The sequence below is a fragment of the Homarus americanus genome, unplaced genomic scaffold, assembly GCF_018991925.1.
Source record: "Homarus americanus isolate GMGI-L3 unplaced genomic scaffold, GMGI_Hamer_2.0 scaffold42643, whole genome shotgun sequence".
Classification (NCBI taxonomy): Eukaryota; Metazoa; Arthropoda; class Malacostraca; order Decapoda; family Nephropidae; genus Homarus; species Homarus americanus.
In genome coordinates, this window is record NW_024747582.1 from 1,314,402 (window position 1) to 1,325,835 (window position 11,434).

The 11,434-nt window shown below is 38.2% G+C and overlaps 1 long non-coding RNA gene across 1 annotated transcript in view; it reads right to left on the reverse strand.

The window, feature by feature from the left end:
* Positions 1-376: 376 nt before the first annotated feature.
* The window catches only part of LOC121879689, a 16,978-nt gene continuing 5,920 nt past the window's right edge, over positions 377-11,434 (reverse strand). The window contains exons 2-3 of the long non-coding RNA XR_006091394.1: positions 2,395-2,541; positions 377-1,303 (exon numbers count right to left, since the gene is read on the reverse strand). This is a non-coding gene — a long non-coding RNA (uncharacterized LOC121879689). The remainder of the gene's footprint in view (positions 1,304-2,394; positions 2,542-11,434) is intronic.

The window sequence follows — 11,434 nt, forward strand, 5'->3', positions numbered from 1 at the left end:
GCCTTTACCCTACACACACACACAAACACACACACTCATACAAACACACACACACACACACACAAACAAACACACACACAAACAAAAACACACACACAAACAAAAACACACACACAAACACAAACAAACACACACACACACACACACAAACAAACAAACACACACACATACAAACACACATACAAACAAACACACACACACAAATGTTTGTAAGTATAAATAAAAGTTATATTGAAATTTTAGTTTTATTTAAAAATCACAAAATGCTTTGGAGGGGGGTCTCCTTTTGGGGGGTGGGGTCCTCCCCCCCGGGGGGGGGGTCCCTCTTTGGGGGTGGGGTCCCCCCCCCTTTGGGGGAGAGGGTCTCCCCCTTTGGAGGGTTCTCCCCCCCTATGGATGGGGGGTCAATCCCCACCCCCCAGTTCTGAGGGACATAGTCCCTTTTCTTGGAATTAGGCTTGGCCTTAAGATCACCTCCATAGGTTCCTAGTGACTGGGATACTGAAAACAGTTCATCTCACCCTATGAACCTGTGAAGGACACCTAAGACTTCTTTCATACTAGTGTGGTTTTATCTCTGATCTTAGATATCAATGGATTTCTAAGACAGGAGATACAACAGCTCCTGTGAAAGAAGTCTTAGGTGCCCTTCACAGATTCATAAGGTGAGGTAAACTGTTGTCAGTGCCCCAGCCACTATGAACTGAGAGGACACCTTAGACTGAGCCTAAGATGAGAAAAAAAGGGGAGTCCCTGAACCTGGCTGATGCCAGGTCCGAGGGCCAAGGTTCTCCCCTAAGAGGATCCTGACTCCTGGAACCACTGGACAAACAAGCATGCTGGTCCAAAAGCCAATCACCTCTAGGAAGAAGCCCCCTGACCCCAGCTCAAAAGGATAAAAAAAATGGTACCAATCTGCTTCAGGACCGGCTCTCCTTGTCCTAGGATTCAGTTTATCCTTGAAGAGGCACGCCTGAAGATCCTTAAAAAAAAAGGGAACCTAAGCAGCCTAACGCTGACACCTAGATACAGCAATTGCTGCTCCTAGGGCCAGTCGCCTCCTCCAGGAAGCTCCTTATCCCAGATACAGAAATGTCCGAGCCATAAACCCAGAGTTATAATGCTCCGAGAGTAAGGTACTTCCCAGAACAGACTTCTGACCCCCGCTCTAAAGGGGTAGGGGAAAGGGGTTCTGATGCAGTTGATGGATGAAATGCCCTTCATGTTGGGGTCAGCTGCAGTTGATAGATGAAACTATGGTGGTGTCAGATGACTCTATATGGTTGGCTCTGATAAACCTAACCTAGGATGTGGAAGAAACGAAAGAAATAAATCAAGTGCAGATTAAGTAGTACAAATCATTACTTCAGTCTAGTCTACAGTCCTCCCTCACTCTTTTTCTGCTTCAGTACAATAAGTCTTACATTCTAGTCAAGTTTTCCTCACTTATACATTACTTCAGCACAGTTTTAATTCACATCACCAGCCTTTTCTCTTGCTCATATTTCAGTATTGTCTTTAGTTACGGTATGCATCCAACAGCTTTCCCTCCTTCACTGTAATACTCATCAATCATATCTCCGGCAGTTTCCCCTATCCATTAATTTAGTAAAATACAGCCATTCCTTTCAATTAACTTTAGTAGTCTGAAGTCATACAACAGGCAATCCCTCACTCTGTACTGTACCAAGGAGCTATCTTTCATCGTAATGATCAACGGAAAAGCAAGAATTTTAATCCTTAAAAAAATATTATACATACAGTACAGCATGCCCTTAAAATTCGTGGAGTTTGGGTCTCAAAACAGCCATAAATTGCCAAATCCACGAATATCATTTGCTGATGGGTTGGGGGGAGGTAAATTTTACTTGTGTGCAAATAAATGTATATTCCCTTCAAGTGTTTGCCCTAGGACAATTACAGTGAACCTTCAAAAATCAAAACTAAAAGGAGGGACCAGCTGTAAAAATCTTCCAGCAAATGTACTAAACGTATAAAAACGATAAATAATTATATAAAAAACACCTAAAATACATGACATAATATCCTAACCACTGGGGATAGTTATACAGACATTTCCTTGTGAAAAAGCCATAATTTTCAGCAACATATAACTGTACTCACTTTGTACTCAAATGTACTTGGCTAAAGGACTAAAAAAATTATCTCTAGTGCAAACTGTGAGATGTTTATACTCAACTTCATTGCTATCTTGCAAGGATTCCAGCAATGCAAGTTATAAGCCAAAAAACACCTTTACGGAAAATATCCTATCACCTTCTAGCTGGGGGGAGGGGATGGTGGGGTGGTTTTTCAGGAACAGAACCCTTAGAAACTAGGGAATGCCGGTAGAACCTTCCTAATATTACAACCAGAACAATATTAAATAAATACCAGATAGTCCTTTAGGTCTACTTTACTTGCAGGTCCAGTAACATCAGGTTTAGTTAACTTTAGTTCCAGTTCACCTGAGGTCCAGCTCACTGCAGGTCCAGTTAACTTCAGGTCCAGCTCACTTTAGCCTAGTTCACATCAAGTCCACTTCAGGCAGTGAAGGAGAAAGTAGTTGAAAATATTACTTAAGATAAAGTACTGCACTGTTACTATGCAAAAATTAAAACATGTACAAAGCAGCTTTCTTCAAAATTACTTAACTAAAAGTTTATTTAACTGAAGTGAAACAAAGTAAAAAATAATAGTACTGCATGTCTTTCAAATTTGCAGACCTCGATTCTTGCGGATGATACCCTGGATGTAACCAAGCTTGTCTAAGGGTAGTTTTAAAGTTGCTGGCATTTTTGCAGCCTGGACAGGGAGCTTTTTCCTTTACCTGTATTGTATATATGTGTGTAGACACACATATATACAATACAGGTATAAGAAATAATTGTCCTTAGGGCGAACACATACATGGAATATACATTTTCTTGCACACAAATAGAAATGCCCCCCGAATTTGAAGGGCATGCAGTATTTGCAAGTATCATAAATGATTAATGATTAAATTCTGCTTTGAAAATGAGCTAAATGTCATTAATATACTTAAAAGTAAACAAAATATGACTGAGAAACACTTTGTATTTACAATCCACATTGGGTTAACTTTTAGTTGAGTTTCAGCAATAACTAATGTTCATATTTCTTGTGGCACACCAGGGCTGGAATATCAGTTCATCGCAGGTGTTAGTGATTTTATGCTTTTACGATACACTAAAACACTAACAAGAAAGTTACATCAACACTCACAGTAATAATGTGGCAGTTGCAGCTGACTAACACATGTGATGAGAGAACAATAAGAAATAAACAAAGACAGCCTCATTAAAAAGTACCTAGGGAGGACAGACTGAGAAATGTTGTGGACTTTATATAAGAGTTGCACATCACAAGTGTAGCTTTAAGTAATACTTGTAACCCAGTGAGAACAAAACCCCAAATACGTGGGAGTAACTCTACTAACACTCGAGGCTCACGCTCACAGCCTTCAAGAAGGACAATATTAGAAACTGAGCCAATTAGTGTTGGTGCAAGAATGACACAAGTCTAGTTAATAAGACTGAACTATTGAGTGCATAGGTGGATACAGAACAGCCAGACATCACTGGGATCAGTCCTGGGGTTGAGATGATGTGTTGCATGGTGAAAGTTGTTTACCAAGGTATCACCCACCATTCAGAAAGGAGTGGGCTCCAAGAGGTGGTGGTGTACTACTGTATGTCAAGGAACACCAGACAGTAACCAGAAATGATGAGCTAAATGAAATTTGATCATCCAAATCTACTCAGTGTAAACTAATAGCATAAAACAAAAGGAAGCTGACAGTAGGTGTGTGTTATATAGGGCTGACTCAGCCTCACAAGGGGAAGTGGCAGACTCCATAGAGTCATCCAGAACACAAGCTCTCATTATGAGACAGTAGACTGGGTGACTCTTACCACACAAGCTGAGGGAGAAGAATTCCTTGACCTCCTTCAAGACTCATTCCTCCCAAAACACACGATGGAACCCACCACAGAAAAAACAATCTGAGTGCTCTCTTAACAAGTGAGGAGGCAATGGTGGCCAATGTCCATGTCGGAGTAAAACTAACTCTGGCACACACCCACTACATATACCTGACCCTTGCTTTATGTCAACTCACTATATCCACAAACTATTGAGAACATTTTAAGGGACACCATCATCCAATACCCGACCAAGCAGTCTGATCAGTGCATCACAACATGAGACCATATTCACAGTTGTCATGCCCGACCATTGGGATCCAAGTTTGTGTAGGGGGAGATTATTTAAGAAAGTGCTTCGGGCACTACGATGGGTCGGTATCCATTCCTCCGGGCAGAGCCACCAACATTTCCAAATCGGCTGTTGCCACATCCCAGATATTAAGTACCCCCAAAATATTACCATAAACAAACAAACAAACAATCACACACACACATATGCACGTGCATGCATGCACACATGTGTTTGTGAGGTTGTTTTGAAGGCTGTATTTTAGCCATTTGTTGGCCACACTAGGATGGCTAATGGTTGATACATATACCACAAGTGAGCTGTCACAACACGACGTGGTATATATGGATAGCCATGAATGCAGCATGCCGCTGTCTTTTAAACAGCACAGTGCTCTAGTTAGCCTTATTCAAGAAAAGGGAAAATTATATAAGACAAAGCATCTGACACCTGGAGCTGTTATAAGAGACAAAGCTTTGTTTGATTGTTGATGCACGGCAACACCCTCATGATCAGCCGGAATTATTTAACACTTGTAAATAACTGACAATCTTTCAATGTAGTTATGTATATGGAAAATAAGACTCAGTCGCCAACAAACTCATTTCCTATCAGGTTTGAATGCTGTATACAGTACTCTATTTTATCTCTATATATCAAAATTAAGAGGGTATTTTTTATGCATTGCAAATGCCATATAATGGGTACCCCCCTCCTGATGAATTATTCCAACAATCTCAATAGGAATCCCATCCACTGGGACTAACTTCGAGTCTGTAGGCGTCTCCGAATAACCACACACGACGGCGCTCCCAATCAGTCGGGTGGCTTAACGATTGTGAATACGACCTAGGATATCAGGGAGACTATCCTGCTTGACAAACTTACTCACTTTCCTTGAAATGGTAACAGACTACATAGACCAAGACTTACCAGTCACTGGTGTAGATTTGTTGTGATTGTAGAAATGCACCTCTGAACAAAACCATAACAAAATACATCTTTTATATCGTTTTAAAAAGCAATGGTTTTGCAGAATTGACTTGCTGGGACTGCCATAATATGTATGGCCTGACAGGCCGACCTTGCATTACCAACGCTATTGTGCCAACTCATGTGACCCGAAGCAGTTAGACCTCAATGTCACTAGCTATCTCAGCTCAAAGGAGGGGATAAGGGACTAGCAAGACTATGTTGGTCTTTTTGAAAATAAGTTTGACATTACTCTAAATTGTTCTTATTTCATCACTAAAGTAATTACCAGGATAAAATCCACCAATTACTTATAAAAAAAACACACACTTATTAATGGCGTCCTCTCTTGGACAACCCGTGTGCAAAACAAACTCATTTTTTTAATCCCTTGGTTCTCATTGGATGTCCCTTCAAAATGATAGAATCACCAGACAATGAAAACTCAGAATCTCAGAGTGCTCCCCCGGTTATATTAAGAATTACATTAATTGTAAGGGGGGATGATTATCCAGGTATAGGAAACATTCCAACTCGATTGTAGAGGGGGATGCACTCCCCTACCAGTGGATGCACCGTACAGTTGTGGTCTAAATTTTGCTCCTCGTGGTAAAACAAAGTCTTTGATCTAACTAACCCTGACTGTCAACTGATGTGGGTATGCCGTTTTATATAATTTGGGGACGAGAAAACTTTTGAGAATAAGTGTGTGAACATGGGTTTCTCTCGGGCACTTGACAAAGTCCCACATTTACAGGTAGCCTCTAAAATCCAGCCAAATTGTATCACAGGCAAAATTTTTAAGTGGATTAACAAGTGGTTCAAAGACTGGACACAAAGGGTGGTCATAAATGGAGTACAGGGTGGTCATAAATGCAGTACATTCTGAATGGAAAAAGGTTCTTAGTGGTGTAGCACAAGGCTCTATCCTTGGATCCACCCTGCTTGAGATCTACATAAATGACAGATGAAAATATATTGAGCCACATTGCCAAGTTTACAGATGACACTGTACAGTACTTGAGAAGGTAGTAAGTCAAGACGATGTTGCAACCAGAAGCCGTTCAAATGAGGGAATTATAAAGCAAACCTTCTAACACAAAGATAGATAAATGCTCCTTAATCTGTACAAATCTCATGTACCTCTCAGTCTGGATTACTGTACTGTACAGTAAAGACTCCAATAACGACAGTTCGACCAACGACGATTTATATTTAGGACCCAATTCAATTTACGTCATTATTTTATTCGAATTTACAACGAAACTATAATAAAAATAAAATAAAATTACATTTTCATATACAGTCATGCGCCGGTTAACGTCCTAGATACGTTCTTGAAAACGTGACGTTAACCGAAATGGACGTTGTCCGATCATCACATAAGCTGTGTATTTATACTTACGTGTATGTGGAATACTATATACGTACATACAGTATACACTTTTACTCTTAAATCACTACTGTAATGTGATACAGGTGATTAATTTTTATCTCTTGTGCAAAATACATGACATTTATATTTAAAGTATTCACTGTTTTACAAAGGAATCAACAGCGCTGAGCAGCAGATGGGGAGAAGGGAAGGGGAGGGTGTGGGGGGGAGGGCGGTTTGGGACAGGCCCGGGTCTACTTGTGATGTATATTTATCAGCTCTTAAGTGATAAGCCTCTCTATAAAAAGCCAGTGAGATGACCTGGGTGAATATAATTTACATTGCTGGGATTCTTGTAAGATGTTGATTTATTTAAATATAAACAACCTATAATTAGCACTAGACACAAAAATTTTAGTATTGTAATCAAATTAGTACATGTGCACTCTAGCTTTGCACTAAAGTCATTTACAGTATTTCTTTTACGTTTTAGTATGGTGTGTGCATGTAAATGATGAAAATAAATGAAGAAATTTATATAAATCTACCCAAAAATACAGTTGAAAAACTTTATACTGTTCAGTGATCCTGGAGTTAGCGATTTGCCTTCCATAAGATTCTTAACCCGGTTACTTGAGTTTTTCTGACCAACTTCAACATGTTTTACTTGCATTTGGCGGTCCACCAGCTATGATATTATTCGCCAATGCAGTATCCCGGTTTTAGGGGTTAAATTCCTTACTATTTTAGTAAATTTCAAGGGTATACTATTCATTAATTTTAAAAAGTTTAATATTAACTTTTTTTTAGTCATTTTAACAGTGTGAACATAATTGAAGGTAAAACTAGTTTCTGGCGTGCCATCCAACCTGTTAACACACTAGACAGGCGTTAGTCTCTCTCTGTTTTCAGTGGGTAACATCTTGCCCAGAGACTCTCTCTTCAACTAGCGGCTTTTTCTGTGTTTCCAAAGAAATTATTGGTCATTTTGAAATTTATTTTACATATTGACAATATTTAATGCAGTGCAGTGTTGATTTAAAGAAAATAATCTTGAATTACACCAAGTGAACTAAAAATTTTATAGGTGAAATAGGCCATGGGGTGACTTCTCTTCTACCCAATGCCTTCTCTTCTCCTTCTCCTCCACCCCATTCTAATTCTCATCATCATCATCAGGAGCCTTCTACATACACACCTCAAAGTAAGTGTACTTTTTCTACCTTTTTTGTTGAATTTAGAGGCAATTTTCGGTGAGTTGGAACCAGTGCCCAAAACCCATTGAAACAATGGTTTTAGGTTAGCAGTTGTGCTCGTTAACAAGAGGGACCCCTGTATTATAAAATGTACTACAGTATTGTAAACTAATGTACTACAATTTTATATCTTGAGCAAAATATTGGCGTTTATGGTAGAATTATTGGCTGTCTTGTAAGGATTCCAGCAATGCAAATTATAATCTCTAACTTTAGTCTGAGATATTATATAAAACCAAACACCTTAGCACAAAGGTATCACCAATCTTTTTGTCTGGAAGACACAAGGAGGGAGGTAGCAACAATGGGAAGAGAGGGAGGGTGACAAAGAGTGTCTAGTGTTTGTTTGTTTATTTATTTGGGATAAGATTTGTTGACCGGTTGGCGCTGAAGGCCTGCCTGCGTGTTTATTTATCATTACTTAAGAGTGACTAAGCTCTTCTCATAATTTACCACTGAAACTACCTGAGTGAATATAACTTACATTGCTTAAGGATTCTTGTATGATAGTGATTTATTGGAATACCTGTATAAAACAACCTATATTTTCAATAGACATAATTTAGAAATTACGTAATCATTTTGCTTGCATGTACAGTACAGGTTTGTTCCATTGTTAACCAAAAGGACCACTGTATTGCAGTGTACTGGACAATATTGACTAAATTCACTAGATAGCATTACACAACTGGTTGGTAAAACTTGTCAAAGTGGTGAGTGTCAAGTCTGTCAGAATGAGTGGCATGTGTGAGTGCTTGTGTCCCCATCACTTAAGTCCTGCTCACCAAGCTTCAGGGCGCCTGAGTCGTTTTCTCTTAATCTTGATTGCAGTGCACCAGAGACTTCGTTATTCCTTAAATGACACAGAATTTGAAATTGCAACTCCGATTGCAACTGGGGTTTGCAATTGTTGAGGCACAACTAGATATGTCTGATTACAGCAAGTGTTGTCAATTTGTAGGTGAAAGATTTTTATCCTCAATAGATGTAGGTTAACGTATTACACCTGGAGGCAAATGCTTACTAAAGCCTAAGGAAGGATATTTCTTTAACACATAATATCTGACCAGTATGGGAAGGATCATGGGTAATGCTCCATCATCAGGGTATTAGAGTGGTGGTCAGCGAAGCGTCCGCGGAAGTGGTTTTTTTTTTGGGGGCACAGATGTATATGTGATCGAGCCCAACGGCATGACTGTACTGTAAATATAGGCAGTCCCCGACTTACGATGGGGTTGGGATCCAAATCCCGGAGTGCGTGAAGTCGAGGAGCATGCAACTAATAATGCATAGAAAATCTAAAATGGGTGTCTCTTTTTTTCTTCTCAGCACCACAAACTCTTACTTTTAGGCTTTGCCAACCATTTTAAAAGGAATTACAAACGAAAAATTGGTCAGTACACAAGCGCAATCCCACACTAACATGGAGTTAAAATTTTCGTAATTTGGAATAAATTTTAGTACGACTGGGGAAGTGATTAGGTATGTCCTAGGGTAGTCATAAGTCAAAGGAGTACCTGTAATAACCAAATCCCAACATGTATTAAAAATAAAATAAATAAAGAAGCATAGAAGTTGCCGGGCAAAGAAATTTTGCTGGGCTATATGAGTGGTAGTAAGGCATCACCCGGTAAACAGAGTCAGAGCTTGGCGGTCTTTTGTTTTCCGCGCATCTGAACAGGAACAGGAAAAAACTTTCTCAGGTTTCTTACGGCATTTTAGTCCCTATTCAGCAAGAGCAAGAGAGCAAGTGGTGGTAGTGCTTTGGTTCAAAGCTAAAGATATGGAAGGTGTACATGTATAACCTTATCCGAGAAACTAGATGTGTTAAAAGCGATATGAAAGGTGAGAGGTCTGTGGATATTATATGGAGCAAGCAATGAACATATTATTATTTTCTGAAATTGGATCCATGAACAGAACGAAGCATTAAAAGTAACAGGGAAGTGAAAAACACATATGACCTCAACATAAAGATGTGTCATGAGAATAAGAAAGTGGCTGTGAAAGGTTCTTTCAACAGCTTTATTAATGAAAGGCCTAAACCATCAAATTCAGCTTCATAAGAAGCTTCAACAGCAACTTCAGTTTCAGCAACCGCTATGATATCTTTATGGAAAGCTTCAGCCACAGTTGAACCTGATTGATGAAATCATCTGAGTAAAACTTGCACAATATTCATTGGCTGTCCTTTGTTTTGGGGAAAGCTTTACCACCATTTGCAAATCGAATTTTTGCTTTAAATTAGTAAGTATTATTTAAAACATATATGAACAGCAGTAAGTGTTGCTTTCATATTCTTATGTATTAGAGAAATGACAATGTTTTCACATGTACACACTTACATACGATGGCATTCCCAATCTATTTAGTTTTCTTTACATTAATGGTTAGCTGCTTCCATTGTTCCATTTATTAACATTAAATAACATTACTTAATACATACATATTCATTTTTTTTACATTAATTATATTACAGCAACAACCAGGGTCATTAAGTCACGGGTGTTGGAAACATGACGAAACAATGCCCGTCCTGCGTCTCACTCTTCGCGTGTTTTAATATTCTATGTATTATTAATAGATTGCATTGTTCATTTAAGCATATACAAGCATTAATTCAATCAAATAAATATTCAGTAATAAACAAATGAATTTTTGTACATATTAGCAACCTCACTTAATCATGTCAATAGAACCCAGAGGGTCCCGTGTTAAGTGAACAACAGAACATATGGGATTAATTCCAATAGAAACCGCCCGACCCCAAACTCCACTTTTGAAGGCACATACCATGTTAAAAATAACATCTTAATTTTATGATGGTACATGCACACAATTAATACTTAAGAGAAATAGAGAAATACAGCAGTTAATGTCCATTCAAATAATGGACTCAACTCTCTCACACTACACTGCCGGCTCTTTCCCTCTGAGAAATTTTTGGGGAAAACCACTAAATTTTAATAAATAATACCTCAAACTAAAGTTAGGATAATACAATTGACATTGCTGATTCCTTAAGATAGGGAATATTTTGTAAATACATATTTTGATAACATAGTTACCTAGAGAAATTTTATCTAAAATTTGTATGTTTAATGCAAAATATATGATGTTTATATTCAAAAGATCACCAAATTATAAGAATTCCAGCAATGTAAATTATATTCTGACCGGTAATTTGTATGAATTTTATGAGCTAAAACAAATATCTTCAGTTAATAAAAAAAAATCAATGCATAATTATCTGTCAATCAAAGTACCCCCACCTTGCCCTTCCAACAACGCGGTCAGTCCCAACCTCCCCCCACCAATCATCCCTTCAAGAGTTTTTAACATTTATTATTAAATACCTCAGATTAAAGTTAGGATAATATAATTGACATTGCTGATTCCTTGTAAGACTAGGAATATTTTGAATAATGTCATATATTTTGCACAAAAGATAACATAGTTACTCTGGAGAAAATATCTAAAAATTTGTATGTCTAATGCAAAATATATGATGTTTATATTCAAAATGATCAACAAATTATAAGAATTCCAGCAATGTAAATTATATTCAGACCGGTAATTTGTATGAATTTTATGA